The sequence below is a fragment of the Eubalaena glacialis genome, chromosome 16 (assembly GCF_028564815.1).
Source record: "Eubalaena glacialis isolate mEubGla1 chromosome 16, mEubGla1.1.hap2.+ XY, whole genome shotgun sequence".
NCBI classification, from domain to species: Eukaryota; Metazoa; Chordata; class Mammalia; order Artiodactyla; family Balaenidae; genus Eubalaena; species Eubalaena glacialis.
The window spans coordinates 17029993-17045512 of record NC_083731.1 but is presented as its reverse complement, the minus strand read 5'-3'; positions in this window follow the sequence as shown (position 1 = coordinate 17045512).

Sequence of the window (15520 nt, the reverse complement as noted above, 5' to 3'; positions counted from 1 at the left end):
CAGGCAGTTACGCTCTTATCTAAGACTGCTTGTGATTCTAATAAATAGGAAGACTCCAAAGCAGGACATGAATAATACAAGCAGGAAAGCATAACTTAGCAGGTTCCTATAGTTGACGTAGCACAGGAGCTCGATATAACCATCACCCCTTGTCTCCAGCTCTATACCCACCTTCTTTTTAACTAAGGTAAACTGAGCAAGTTGCTATTCCTTGCATTCTGAAAGAGCCTAATTGGTACACATATGTTTTAGAAAGTGCTAGAAAGATGTTCCCTTTTGAGGGGACAAGGATGCTTATTAGAAATCACCAGGACTATCCCTGAAAGCGATTCAATTTTATTTTGCTTTGATTCCCTGCTTGTTCAGAATATTCTATTTACTAATGGAGATTTCCATGCATCATGATATTTATCAGTGAAAGACAATGAAGAAAAGTATTACAAGCACTGAAAATGAGCTACAAACTGCACATTATAAATTCAACTGGAATTCCAATTTATATACCAGTTTCTTATTATTTTGGAGAACATGGCTAACGTCTCCCTGTTAATTCCAAATGCCCTGACAAAAATCTAGTTTCTGGCTCTTGCCCTCCTCTGCTTGGCCCATGAAGGAAATGCCACCCTCTGAGATGCTATCAGATTGAGAAGCTGACATGTTTATCTTATCACTCTCAAAATAAAACATGTTCTGACTCTTCCTCTTGTCATTCTTTCTCTCTTTAGTCTAGAAGTGTGAACACTGACTCCCTAACATATATTTGAAAATGATGTGTCAATGCTCCTCCAGGTGTGGTAATCTGAGATTCTCTCATCTTCCTTACAAGGTTTCTGGAAATGTTTGTTTTCTCTTCGTGAACTGTTATAGGGTACAAAGTTAGTTGCCATCCCTTCCCGTAAACAACTTACTATTCAGATCGATTGAATAGATGGGGGACTGAGACTGCTAATAAACACCCAATATCCATTCTCTCTTTCTTTCTTTGGTAATAGAACTCACTCATTTTCCAGTAAGGATTCTCAAGGTTTCCCAGTCTCATTTGCAACTAGATGAGGCCATGACTTTGTTCTGACCAATGAAATGTAAGCCATAGTTGCAATGGTTAATTTTATGTGTCAACTTGACTGAGCTAAGGGATGCTCAGATAGTTGGTAAAACATTATTTCTGGGTGTGTCTGTGAGGGGGTCTCAGGAAGAGATAGATTAGCATTTGAATCAGTAGACTGAATAAAGATAATCCCCCTCCCCAAAGCAGGTGGGCATCATCCAATCCAATGAGGACCTGAAAAGAACAAAAAGGCACAAGAAGAGTGAATTTACTCTCTCTGCTTAAGCTGGGACATCCATCTTCTTCTCTTGCTCTCAGGGCAAAAAAAAAAAAAAAAAGAGTTAGAATTTACACTTTTCCCCTTCTCCCTGCCTTCTCTAACCTACTGCAACAGAATGTGAACCCAGTGTCTGAACTGTGAGACAAGAGCCACACTCTAGAAATGACATAGAGAAAGCCATCAATGCACTAGACCCATTATGACTGCACAGCTGGACAGGGACCTGGGTTGGGTTGCCTCAACCCAACTTTTGCAAGGGATTATACTTTGGTACTTAAATGTTCTACTACTAATCACATTTTTAAGAGAACATATAAGTTAACCATCTTGACTGAATTCTTTCTAAAAATAGAAAAGCATATAACTCTATGAGCTGATGAATGTCGTCTATCGTTACTTTACTCATTTGATCCTTATTTTTAACATAAAAGCATTAAGGTATAAAAGACATAAAGAGTAAAATTAAATTAGAACAGAATAAAAGTAATCAATGCTTATTACATATTCTATACCCAAGATCACAAATCTTCAAGGCTATTTAAAAAATAATTGCTACCTAAATAAGAGGCCTTGGCTTTAAACCACAGGGTGGAAAGAGATTGACCTTGAAAACTTTCTCTCTTGGAACTTTTGAGCTGGGTGTTTAGCTCAAATTCTGAGATTAAAAAAAGAAAAAAAACTAAAATGCTGATCAACAGTATTAGGTCAATGTTTTCCTTTAGTCTTTATTGCACTCCTAAGCACTTAACAATTTTTAAAGTGCAGCTCTTTTTTGAATGAAACTGAAGGATATAATTTCAAATATGCAATCGAGTCATTTCACTGTGTGACATCATTCATATCAAGCGAATTTCCTTCTGGTATTGAGCAAACGTAAATAACTGTGAATGTCAATGAGTTCATTGGGCCAGCATGATTTAAAATAATGGAGTGATCTCTAATTGTAGTATTGATCATAAACAAAAATCCGTAATATATATATACTAGAGCTTTGGCTTTTGCATGAACCTTTTTAAGACCCCTAATTCATACAACCTTTATATAATTTACCATTCCAGGTAATAAATTTCTATCTGAGTTTAGATGCTCATTTCCCATGCATCTTCTCATATGTTTAATCATTTCATGGGGCACGTCTCCCTTTGGGCTCAAAACTAGGCTAACATATTATTTTAAAAGTAACTATTGGTTTTGAAATCTATTAAAAGCTAGGATAATCACAATTGACCTCAGAAGAATACACCCTGCATGCAAAAATTAATTATTTTGTATTTTTTAACCTTGCTAATCAAAACCAAAATTGAGAACTCTCTGGAAATTTATATCATCAACACATATCTTTATAACCACTGTATATACCAGCTACCTGTATAAACAGACAGTGGAAAGGATCTTGCAAGTACCACAAACTTAATCAAATAATTCACACTTACTGAATATCTTTACTTCCCAATTATGCTTATAAATAATTATGATGCATCTTTAATAATAATAACAATTATAGATAACACTTATTAGTCATTTTTCATGGCCAGAAACTCTTCTAAATGCCTTAAATTAATCTTTGTAACAACTCTACTAGATGGATGTTCTGGTTATCAGTCCCATTTTACAGTTGAGGAAACTGAGGCACAAAGAGGTTCTGTAACTTGCCAGAGATCACACAGCTTACAAACGCAAAGCTGGAATTTGTACCAGGTTCTGGCTCCAGTGTCTATGCCTTCAATTACTATATTATTGTACCTTTTCAGGTGAATTGATGACCCAGGCAGGAACTATCTATGATAAGAGGTAGACCTAGGGGAATAATAAAAGTTCCAGATGATTTAAAGTTGGACAGTGTTCAAATTCTGATTCTGTCAATAACTAAGTATGTGATATTAGGCAAGTGACCTGACTTTCCTGAGCTTTAGTTTTCTCTTTGAAAAATAAGGAGAGGAATGCCTATGAGTGGGTTAATGTGAAGATTAGGGAAAAAAAAAAAAATATATATATATATATATATATGCTTATACATATACACACATATATAATTCTCACTAGCCAAATACGTAGATAGTGCCCAAAACAGTACCACATACGTAGTAGAAATTAAAACAAGGATGCTTCTTTCATTATTAGTCTCTTTATTAATCTAAATATACAACACAAGCCAGCCTCAGAAACTAGTGGTTACCATGGTGATAGAACACAAATGAATTGTGCACCAAGTTCAGCTTTCTCACTAACTTTAAAATTTTAATCAAGTCATTTGACCACCCTTGGTCCCAAGATTCCCTTTCATCTCTAACATACACTGAATATATGAACTCACTCTATTGCCTCCTGTTAAGGACTATTTGAGATTCCCCCAAAATTCATTTATTGAGACACTGCCCCTCCCCTCAGTATGATGGTATTAGGAGGAGAAACCTTTGGGAGGTAATTAGGATTAGATGAAGTCATAAGTGTGGAGCCCCCATGAATGGAATTAGTGCTCTTATATGAGTCATGAGAGATCTTGTTTCACTCTCTGCTCCCTACCATGTGAGAATACCATGAGAAGTAGGCACCTGCAACCCAGAAAAGGGGTCTCATCAGAACCTGACCACAGTAGGACTCTAATCTCAGACTTCTAGCCTCAAGGATTCTAAGAAATAAATGTCTGTTGTTTATAAGCCACCTGATCTATGGTACTTTGTCATAGCAGCCTGAACAAACTAAGATACCTTCTAATCACCAATATAGTATTACTCCTTTTTCTTCTCACCCTCTGAAAAGCGTGATCCAAAGAAGATATATGTCCTGCTTTCTAACCTCAAAAGGATACCAGACATGGTCCGAATCCCTCTTTGAGAGGTACAGTGTGCCCGGCAAACATGGCAGTTATTCGCTTAGAATGTATTATATGGAATCTAAGAAAGCATACCGGGGGAGGAAAGCAAAATAAATGCCAATGGTAATTCTAAGAAGAAAAGCATGTAAAGAGAGAATGCATGTAAAGAGAGAATACATCAGGACCTTGAACAGGAGCTAAGAGTTAATACAGAAATGAAGGTCAAGTCCAAAGGGCAGAGACTCGGGATGATGGTTGAAAAAAAGAATCAGAAGAAATTAGGATAAGAGCCCCAGTGGTTTAATGACAATCTAGAGGATCTAGGTCAGTTTCCCAAACAATACCAAAATCTTTTTTAAAAGATACATGAGTATGCTGGGCTGATAAAAGCACAGAGAGAGCATATAATGTCCTCCCTGATATAAAATCTTGTACTCCTCCGAAGCAATGCTTCTCAAATTAAATTCTTCTCCAATTAAAATACAGACTCTGATTCTGTGGGTCTGGGGTAGGGCCTAAGATTCTGCTTTTCTGACAAGATTTTCATTTCTACTAATGCAGCTGGCCAAGGGACCACACCTTGAGTAGCAAAACTCTCAAAACCCTTCCTCTGATACTGACATTTCTCTTCTACCAGAGGTAATCTAGCTTTATCTATGTAATCTCCTGCCCTTCTTCCAGTTCTTATACCCATACCCCTGCCTCCACCTCCAGAAGAGGACTTTACTCCATCTTTAGTACTGAGAGAACTTGCCCCTTCTCTAACAACTCTGGAGCTGTGACATTTAACATCTGTTTCTGTTTGAACACTTGACTATCCCCCATGAGCTGGGGAAGTAGTAGAGAGTGGAGACAAATACATGGGGAATGGAAGCAGGCAAATAAAAAAAGGTGCATGGGCTTCCCTGGTGGTGCAGTGGTTAAAAATCCGCCTGCCAAAGCAGGGGACATGGGTTCAAGCCCTGGTTTGGGAAGATCCCAAATGCCACGGAGCAACTAAGCCCGTGCGCCACAACTACTGAGCTTGCGCTCTGGAGCCCACGTGCCACAACTACTGAAGCCCGCGCGCCTAGAACCCGCGCACCGCAGCGAAGAGTAGCCCCCGCTCGCCCCAACTAGAGACAGCCCGCGCACAGCAACAAAGACCAAACACAGCCAAAATAAATAAATTAAATAAATAAATTATTTTTAAAAAAGGTGCAATGGTGAGTGAAGATGCATCTCTATTATTTCTAAGATGGAACCTCAAGAAATATTGCTATAAACTTACACAAGGGCTAGAAAAGTACTAGCACTATGCTATGGACTGAATGTGTCCCCTCGAAATTCTTACGTTGAAACCTAATCCCCAATGTCATGGTATTAGGAGGGGGAACCTCTGAGAGGTGATTAGGTCACGAGGGCAAGGTCCTCATGTATGAGATTAATGACCTTATAAAAGTGACTCCAGAGAGTTCCCTTCCCCTTCCAACATGGGAGGACTAGTGAAAAGATATTGGTTCGTGGGGCTTCCCTGGTGGCGCAGTGGTTGGGAGTCTGCCTGCCAATGCAGGGGACACGGGTTCGAGCCCTGGTCTGGGAAGATCCCACATGCCGCGGAGCAACTAGGCCCGTGAGCCACAACTACTGAGCCTGCGCGTCTGGAGCCTGTGCTCCACAACAAGAGAGGCCGCGACAGTGAAAGGCCCGCGCACTGCCATGAAGAGTGGCCCCCACTCTCTGCAACTAGAGAAAGCCCTCGCACAGAAACGAAGACCCAACACAGCCAAAAATAAATAAATAAATAAATAAGAATTAAAAAAAAAAAAAAAAAAGATATTGGTTCATGAACCAGGAAGTGGGCTCCCACAAGACACAGAATCTGCTGGCACCTTCATCTTGGACTTCCCAGTCTCCAGAACTGTGAGAAATAAGTTTCTGATTTTTTATAAGCTTCCTGTCTATGGTATTTTGTTATAGCATCCTGAACAGACTAAAACACACCACCTCTCAGCCAAAAACAGGGATAAAATAAGATTTACCATAATCCAAGTCACTGTTTAAATTATTGTTTCTACAGGTTAATACATTCTAAATTCCAAAATCCAACCAAAATAATATTTGAATATAATTAATTCAGAAGTTGGGGCATGCTTAAACATATAAAGAAAAACTTTTTTTTTTTTTTTTTTTTAAACATCTTTATTGAAGTATAATTGCTTTACAATGGTGTGCTAGCTTCTGCTTTACAACAAAGTGAATCAGTTACACATATACATATGTTGCCATATCTCTTCCCTCTTGCATCTCCCTCCCTCCCACCCTCCCTATCCCACCCCTCTAGGTGGTCACAAAGCACCGAGCTGATCTCCCTGTGCTATGCGGCTGCTTCCCACTAGTTATCTATTTTACATTTGGTAGTGTATATATGTCCATGACACTCTCTCACCCTGTCACATCTCACCCCTCCCCCTCCCCATATCCTCAAGTCCATTCTCTAGTAGGTCTGTGTCTTTATTCCCATCTTGCCACTAGGTTCTTCATGACCTCTTTTTTTTTTTTTTTTTTTTTTTTTTCCCTTAGATTCCATATATATGTGTTAGCATACTGTATTTGTTTTTCTCTTTCTGACTTACTTCACTCTGTATGACAGACTCTAACTCCATCCACCTCATTACAAACACCTCCATTTCATTTCTTTTTATGGCTGAGTAATATTCCATTGTATATATGTGCCACCTCTTCTTTATCCATTCATCCGATGATGGACACCTAGGTTGCTTCCATGTCCTGGCTATTGTAAACAGAGCTGCAATGAATATTTTGGTACATGACTCTTTCTGAATTATGGTTTTCTCAGGGTATATGCCCAGTAGTGGGATTGCTGGGTCATATGGTAGTTCTATTTTTAGTTTTTTAAGGAACCTCCATACTGTTCTCCATAGTGGCTGTATCAATTTACATTCCCACCAACAGTGCAAGAGTGTTCCCTTTTCTCCACACCCTCTCCAGCATTTATTGTTTCTCGATTTTTTGATGATGGCCATTCTGACCGGTGTGAGATGATACCTCATTGTAGTTTTGATTTGCATTTCTCTAATGATTAATGATGTTGAGCATTCTTTCATGTGTCTGTTGGCAATCTGTATCTCTTCTTTGGAGAAATGTCTATTTAGGTCTTCTGCCCATTTTTGGATTGGGTTGTTTGTTTTTTTGTTATTGAGCTGCATGAGCTGCTTGTAAATCTTGGAGATTAATCCTTTGTCCGTTGCTTCATTTGCAAATATTTTCTCCCACTCTGAGGGTTGTCTTTTGGTCTTGTTTATGGTTTCCTTTGCTGTGCAAAAGCTTTTAAGTTTCATTAGGTCCCATTTGTTTATTTGTGTTTTTATTTCCATTTCTCTAGGACCTAGGTCAAAAAGGATCTTGCTGTGACTTATGTCATACAGTGTTCTGCCTATGTTTTCCTCTAAGAGTTTGATAGTGTCTGGCCTTACACTTAGGTCTTTAATCCATTTTGAGTTTATTTTTGTGTATGGTGTTAGGGAGTGTTCTAATTTCATACTTTTACATGTACCTGTCCAATTTTCCCAGCACCACTTATTGAAGAGGCTGTCTTTTCTCCACTGTATATGCTTGCCTCCTTTATCAAAGATAAGGTGACCATATGTGCGTGGGCTTATCTCTGGGCTTTCTATCCTGTTCCATTGATCTATATTTCTGTTTTTGTGCCAGTACCAAACTGTCTTGATTACTGTAGCTTTGTAATATAGTCTGAAGTCAGGGAGCCTGATTCCTCCAGCTCCATTTTTCGTTCTCAAGATTGCTTTGGCTATTCGGGGTCTTTTGTGTTTCCATACAAATTGTGAAATTTTTTGTTCTAGTTCTGTGAAAAATGCCAGTGGTAGTTTGATAGGGATTGCATTGAATCTGTAGATTGCTTTGGGTAGCAGAGTCATTTTCACAATGTTGATTCTTCCAATCCAAGAACATGGTATATCTCTCCATCTATTTGTATCATCTTTAATTTCTTTCATCAGTGTCCTATAATTTTCTGCATACAGGTCTTTTGTCTCCTTAGGTAGGTTTATTCCTAGGTATTTTATTCTTTTTGTTGCAATGGTAAACGGGAGTGTTTTCTTAATTTCACTTTCAGATTTTTCATCATTAGTATACAGGAATGCAAGAGATTTCTGTGCATTAATTTTGTATCCTGCTACTTTACCAAATTCATTGATTAGCTCTAGTAGTTTTCTGGTAGCATCTTTAGGATTCTCTATGTATAGTATCATGTCATCTGCAAACAGTGACAGCTTTACTTCTTCTTTTCCGATTTGGATTCCTTTTATTTCTTTTTCGTCTCTGATTGCTGTGGCTAACACTTCCAAAACTATGTTGAATAATAGTGGTGAGAGTGGGCAACCTTGTCTTGTTCCTGATCTTAGTGGAAATGGTTTCAGTTTTTCACCATTGAGGACAATGTTGGCTGTGGGTTTGTCATATACGGCCTTTATTATGTTGAGGAAAGTTCCCTCTATGCCTACTTTCTGCAGGACTTTTATCATAAATGGGTGTTGAATTTTGTCGAAAGCTTTCTCTGCATCTATTGAGATGATCATATGGTTTTTCTCCTTCAATTTGTTAATATGATGTATCACGTTGATTGATTTGCATATATTGAAGAATCCTTGCATTCCTGGAATAAACCCCACTTGATCATGGTGTATGATCCTTTTAATGTGCTGTTGGATTCTGTTTGCTAGTATTTTGTTGAGGATTTTTGCATCTATGTTCATCAGTGATATTGGCCTGTAGTTTTCTTTCTTTGTGACATCTTTGCCTGGTTTTGGTATCAGGGTGATGGTGGCCTCGTAGAATGAGTTGGGGAGTGTTCCTCCCTCTGCAATATTTTGGAAGAGTTTGAGAAGGATAGATGTTAGCTCTTCTCTAAATGTTTGATAGAATTCGCCTGTGAAGCCATCTGGTCCTGGGCTTTTGTGTGTTGGAAGATTTTTAATCACAGTTTCAATTTCAGTGCTTGTGATTGGTCTGTTCATATTTTCTATTTCTTACTGGTTCAGTCTCGGCAGGTTGTGCATTTCTAAGAATCTGTCCATTTCTTCCAGGTTGTCCATTTTATTGGCATAGAGTTGCTTGTAGTAATCTCTCATGATCCTTTGTATTTCTGCAGTGTCAGTGGTTACTTCTCCTTTTTCATTTCTAATTCTATTGATTTGAGTCTTCTCCCTTTTTCTCTTGATGAGTCTGGCTAATGGTTTATCAATTTTGTTTATCTTCTCAAAGAACCAGCTTTTAGTTTCATTGATTTTTGCTATTGTTTCCTTCATTTCTTTTTCATTTATTTCTGATCTGATCTTTAGGATTTCTTTCCTTCTGCTAGCTTTGGGGTTTTTTTGTTCTTCTTTCTCTAATTGCTTTAGGTGCAAGGTTAGGTTGTTTATTCGAGATGTTTCCTGTTTCTTGATGTAGGCTTGTATTGCTATAAACTTCCCTCTTAGAACTGCTTTTGCTGCATCCCATAGGTTTTGGATCGTCGTGTCTCCATTGTCATTTGTTTCTAGGTATTTTTTGATTTCCCCTTTGATTTCTTCAGTGATCACTTCGTTATTAAGTAGTGTATTGTGTAGCCTCCATGTGTTTGTATTTTTTACAGATCTTTTCCTGTAATTGATATCTAGTCTCATAGCGTTGTGGTCAGAAAAGATACTTGATACGATTTCAATTTTTTTAAATTTACCAAGGCTTGATTTGTGACCCAAGATATGATCTATCCTGGAGAATGTTCCATGAGCACTTGAGAAAAATGTGTATTCTGTTGTTTTTGGGTGGAATGTCCTATAAATATCAATTAAGTCCATCTTGTTTAATGTATCATTTAAAGCTTGTGTTTCCTTATTTATTTTCATTTTGGATGATCTGTCCATTGGTGAAAGTGGGGTGTTAAAGTCCCCTACTCTGATTGTGTTACTGTCGATTTCCCCTTTTATGGCTGTTAGTATTTGCCTTATGTATTGAGGTGCTCCTATGTTGGGTGCATAAATATTTACAATTGTTATACCTTCCTCTTGGATCGATCCCTTGATCATTATATAGTGTCCGTCTTTGTCTCTTGTAATTGTCTTTATTTTAAAGTCTATTTTGTCTGATATGAGAATTGCTACTCCAGCTTTCTTTTGATTTCCATTTGCATGGAATATCTTTTTCCATCCCCTCACTTTCAGTCTGTATGTGTCTCTAGGTCTGAAGTGGGTCTCTTGTAGACAGCATATATATGGGTCTTGTTTTTGTATCCATTCAGCCAGTCTGTGTCTTTTGGTGGGAGCATTTAATCCATTTACATTTAAGGTAATTATCGATATGTATGTTCCTATTCCCATTTTCTTAAATGTTTTGGGTTTGTTATTGTAGGTGTTTTCCTTCTCTTGTGTTTCTTGCCTAGAGAAGTTCCTTTAGCATTTGTTGTAAAGCAGGTTTGGTGGTGCTGAACTCTCTCAGCTTTTGCTTGTCTGTAAAGGTTTTAATTTCTCCATCAAATCTGAATGAGATCCTTGCTGGGTAGAGTAATCTTGGTTGTAGGTTTTTCTCCTTCATCACTTTAAGTATATCCTGCCACTCCCTTCTGGCTTGCAGCGTTTCTGCTGAAAGATCAGCTGTTAACCTTATGGGGATGCCCTTGTGTGTTATCTGTTGTTTTTCCCTTGCTGCTTTTAATATGTTTTCTTTATATTTAATTTTTGATAGTTTGATTAATATGTGTCTTGGTGTGTTTCTCCTTGGATTTATCCTGTATGGCACTCTCTGTGCTTCCAGGACTTGATTAACTATTTGCTTTCCCATATTAGGGAAGTTTTCAACTATAATCTCTTCAAATATTTTCTCAGTCCCTTTCTTTTTCTCTTCTTCTTCTGGGACCCCTATAATTCGAATGTTGGTGCGTTTAATGTTGTCCCAGAGGTCTCTGAGACTGTCCTCAGTTCTTTTCATTCTTTTTTCTTTATTCTGGTCTGCAGTAGTTATTTCCACCATTTTATCTTCCAGGTCACTTATCCGTTCTTCTGCCTCAGTTATTCTGCTATTGATCCCATCTAGAGTATTTTTAATTTCATTTATTGTGCTTGTCATCGTTTCTTGGTTCCTCTTTAGTTCTTCTACGTCCTTGTTAAATGTTTCTTGCATTTTGTCTATTCTATTTCCAAGACTTTGGATCATCTTTACTATCATTATTCTGAATTCTTTTTCAGGTAGACTACCTATTTCCTCTTCATTTGTTAGGTCTGGTGTGTTTTGACCCTGTTCCTTCATCTGCTGTGTGTTTTTCTGTCTTCTCATTTTGCTTATCTTACTGTGTTTGGGGTCTCCTTTTCACAGGCTGCAGGTTCGTAGTTCCCGTTGTTTTTGGTATCTGTCCCCAGTGGCTAAGGTTGGTTCAGTGGGTTGTGTAGGTTTCCTGGTGGAGGGAACTAGTGCCTGTGTTCTGGTGGATGAGGCTGGATGTTGTCTTTCTGGTGGGTTCGTCCACGTCTGGTGGTGTGTTTTGGGGTGTCTGTGGCCTTATTATGATTTTAGGCAGCCTCTCTGTTAACGGATGGGGCTGTGTTCCTCTCTTGCTAGTTGTTTGGCATAGGGTGTCCAGCACTGTAGCTTGCTGGTCGTTGAGTGAAGCTGGGTCTTGATGTTGAGATGGAGATCTGTGAGAGATTTTCGCCGTTTGGTATTACGTGGAGCTGGGAGGTCTCTTGTGGACCAGTGTCCTGAAGTTGGCTCTCCCACCTCAGAGGCACAGCCCTGATGCCTGGCTGGAGCACCAAGAGCCTTTCATCCACACGGCTCAGAATAAAAGGGAGAAAAAATGGAAAGAAAGAAAAAAATAAAATAAAGCAATTATAATAAAAAATAAGAAAAAAAATTATTAAGAGTAAATTTATTAAGAAAAAAAATTTTTTTTAATTTTTTAAAAATAGATTTATTAATTTTTTATACTAAAAATAAGAAAAAAATTATTTAGAAAAAATTTATTAAGAAAAAAAATTTTTTAATTTTTTAAAATAAAAAATATGAAAAAACTTATTAAAAATTTTTTTAAAAATAGAAAATAAGGAAAAAATTATTAAGAAAACATTTATTAGGGAAAAAAAAATTTTTAAGCCAAAAAAAAAAAAAAAAAAAAAAAAACGGACGGACCTAACCCTAGGACTAACGGTGAGAGCAAAGCTATACAGACAAAATCTCACCCAGAAGCATACACATCTACACTCACAAAAAAAAGGAAAAGGGGAAAAGTTAATATATCCTGCTCCCAAAGTCTATCTCCTAAATTTGGGATGATTCGTTGTCTATTCAGGTATTCAACAGATGCAGGCACATCAAGTTGTTTGTGGAGCTTTAATCCGCTGCTTCTGAGGCTGCTGGGAGAGATTTCCCTTTCTCTTCTTTGTTCGTACAGCTCCCGGGGTTCAGCTTTGGATTTGGACCCGCCTCTGCATGTAGGTCGCCTGAGGGCGTCTGTTCCCCGCCCAGACAGAACGGGGTTAAAGGAGCAGCTGATTCGGGGGCTCTGGCTCAGTCAGGCCGGGGGGAGGGAGCGGTACGGAGGAGGCGGGGCGAGCCTGCGGCGGCAGAAGCCGGCGTGACGTTGCAGCAGCCTGAGGCGCGCCGTGCGCTCTCCCGGGGAAGTTGTCCCCGGATTACGGGAGCCTGGCCGTGGCGGGCTGCACAGGCTCCTGGGAGGGGCAGTGTGGAGAATGACCTGTGCTCGCACACAGGCTGTTTGGTGGCGGCAGCAGCAGCCTTAGCGTCTCATGCCCGTCTCTGGGGTCCGCGCTGATAGCCGCGGCTCGCGCCCGTCTCTGGAGTTCGTTTAAGTGGCGCTCTGAATCCCCTCTCCTTGCACGCCGCGAAACAAAGAGGCAAGAAAAAGTCTCCTGCCTCTTCGGCAGCTGCAGACTTTTTCTCGTGCACCCTCCCGGCTAGTTGTGGTGCGCTAGACCCTTCAGGCTGTGTTCACGCAGCCAACCCCAGTCCTCTCCCTGGGATCCGACCGAAGCCCGCGCCTCAGCTCCCAGCCCCCGCCCGCCCCGGCGGGGGAGCAGACAAGCCTCTCGGGCTGGTGAGTGCTGCTCGGCGCCGAGCCTCTGTGCGGGAATCTCTCCGTTTTTCCCTCTGCGTCCCTGTTGCTGTGGGATCCGCGCTGATAGCAGCGGCTCGCGCCCGTCTCTGGAGCTCGTTTAGGCGGCGCTCTGAATCCCCTCTCCTTGCGCGCCGCGAAACAAAGAGGCAAGAAAAAGTCTCTTGCCTCTTCGGCAGCTGCAGTCTTTTTCCCGGACTCCCTCCCGGCTAGCACCGAAGCCCGAGCCCCAGCTCCCAGGCCCCGCCCGCCCCGGAGGCTGAGCAGACAAGCCTCTCGGGCTGGTGAGTGCTGGTCGGCACCGCTCCTCTGTGCGGGAATCTCCGCTTTGCCCTCCGCACCACTGTGGCTGCGCTCTCCTCCGTGGCTCCGAAGCTTCCCCCCTCCACCACCCGCAGTCTCTGCCCACGAAGGGGCTTCCTAGTGTGTGGAAACCTTTCCTCCTTCACAGCTCCCTCCCACTGGTGCAGGTCCCGTCCCTATTCTTTTGTCTCTGTTATTTCTTTTTTCTTTTGCCCTACCCACGTACGTGGGGAGTTTCTTGCCTTTTGGGAGGTCTGACGTCTTCTGCCAGCGTTCAGTGGGTGTTCTGTAGGAGCAGTTCCTCGTGTAGATGTATTTCTCATGTATCTGTGGGGAGGAAGGTGATCTCCGCGTCTTACTCTTCCGCCATCTTGCCCCTCCCTCCAAAACTTTTTTTTAATGTACTTGAATCAAGAAACCATACCAGCTAAGTATTTGACATTACTGGATATTTCTAAACGTAAAATAAGCAGACTACCAGAAGCTGTCTCATAGCTATAAAAGTTAAAGCAATATTTTGGTTTTAATAATCATGAGGATTTTTTAAGTTTTGAGGAAAGTTCAGGTTATTTTCTTCTTTGTCTATAGTTTTTAATATTTTAGATCCACTTCAATAATTTTTGTTTTGGGAAGTCTTAAGTTGCTCCAAATTTGTAAAATTTGGTTGAGTTTAAATTATCAGTGATGTTAAGCAATATTTGAATTATTTAATTAACATTTTTAAACTAGATGCTGAAGTTTCATGGAAATAAATCTCTTACCTTATTATATACTAACTTTCAGAAGTTGATATTTCTTATCTACACCCGACCTCCAGATGAAGTGCACCACATTTTATAATAAACATTATGAGCTTAAATTTTGAAAAATGTTATTGCTACAAAGGTTTCCTTAAGAAGGTTCTTTTCTTTGAATACATTCTTCTTAAAACAGCATTTATTTTAGCTCTAAAAATTCTCTCCATCAAAACTTTTTTTAGAATTTAAATGTACTGTACATAATGTGCTAAAATATGAAAAAATTTGGTAAAAAAATAAGGCCCAGTATCTTCTATTTTTAATAACATGTCAATATTTTTAGACAAAATGTGTAAATATAAAGCCAATACATAAATATTTGGAATGCCAAAATGATCTAGTCGTAACTAAAAGCAAGTTTAAGTTCAGATAATTTCTTTTCTTACTGACCTTAGACCCCAGAACTATAACAAAAAATAAATTCTTCCTACATTCCTGCCTTATAGTTGGTAAAATACCTATTAGGAAAACATAAGTTATCTAAAAACTTCCCATAATGAAAATTTAAAGCAAAGAAAATAAACAACATTCTTTTTTTTGCCCTTTACTTAGAAAACGATAAATTATGGCTTGTAATGCACATAATCCTACCATGTCTTCTAAAATTTTTGTTATCAACTCGCTTAGATATTCCTATTACACTCAAGATGGATAAAAAATAATCCCTCAGACCAGAAAGAAGAGAGAACTTCCTCCCTCCTCCTCTGGACTTTACAGCTGGACGTCTACCACAGATGCCATATGGTGCCCCAGTAGCAGGTGACCTAGGGAAACATCACTGCATGAAGAGCACTGCCCCTGTGCTCTCAAACACCCGGCAACACACTATCTCCAGTCTGTTCAGGACAGAAAACATGAATGAAATAAGATGGAACACAGATGTTTCTTTTGTCACAGGGAAGGAGAAAATTGCCCCACCTCTGAAAATGTTCCTCCGAGTGGAGGAGAAAGAGAAAATATTTAGTCATGGAACGAGCACAACTGCACAAAGAGAGTACCAAGCCGTCAACGGCTTGGAGCTCAGAGAAAACATAAAGCCCATTAAGCTTAACATCGCCAATTTATAACTAAAAGTTAATTTCCTCTTCACGGTTTCTTGGCTCACCTGAGCCACCAGGATAAAATTATAAAAAGAAAATAATGCCCAAAAAAA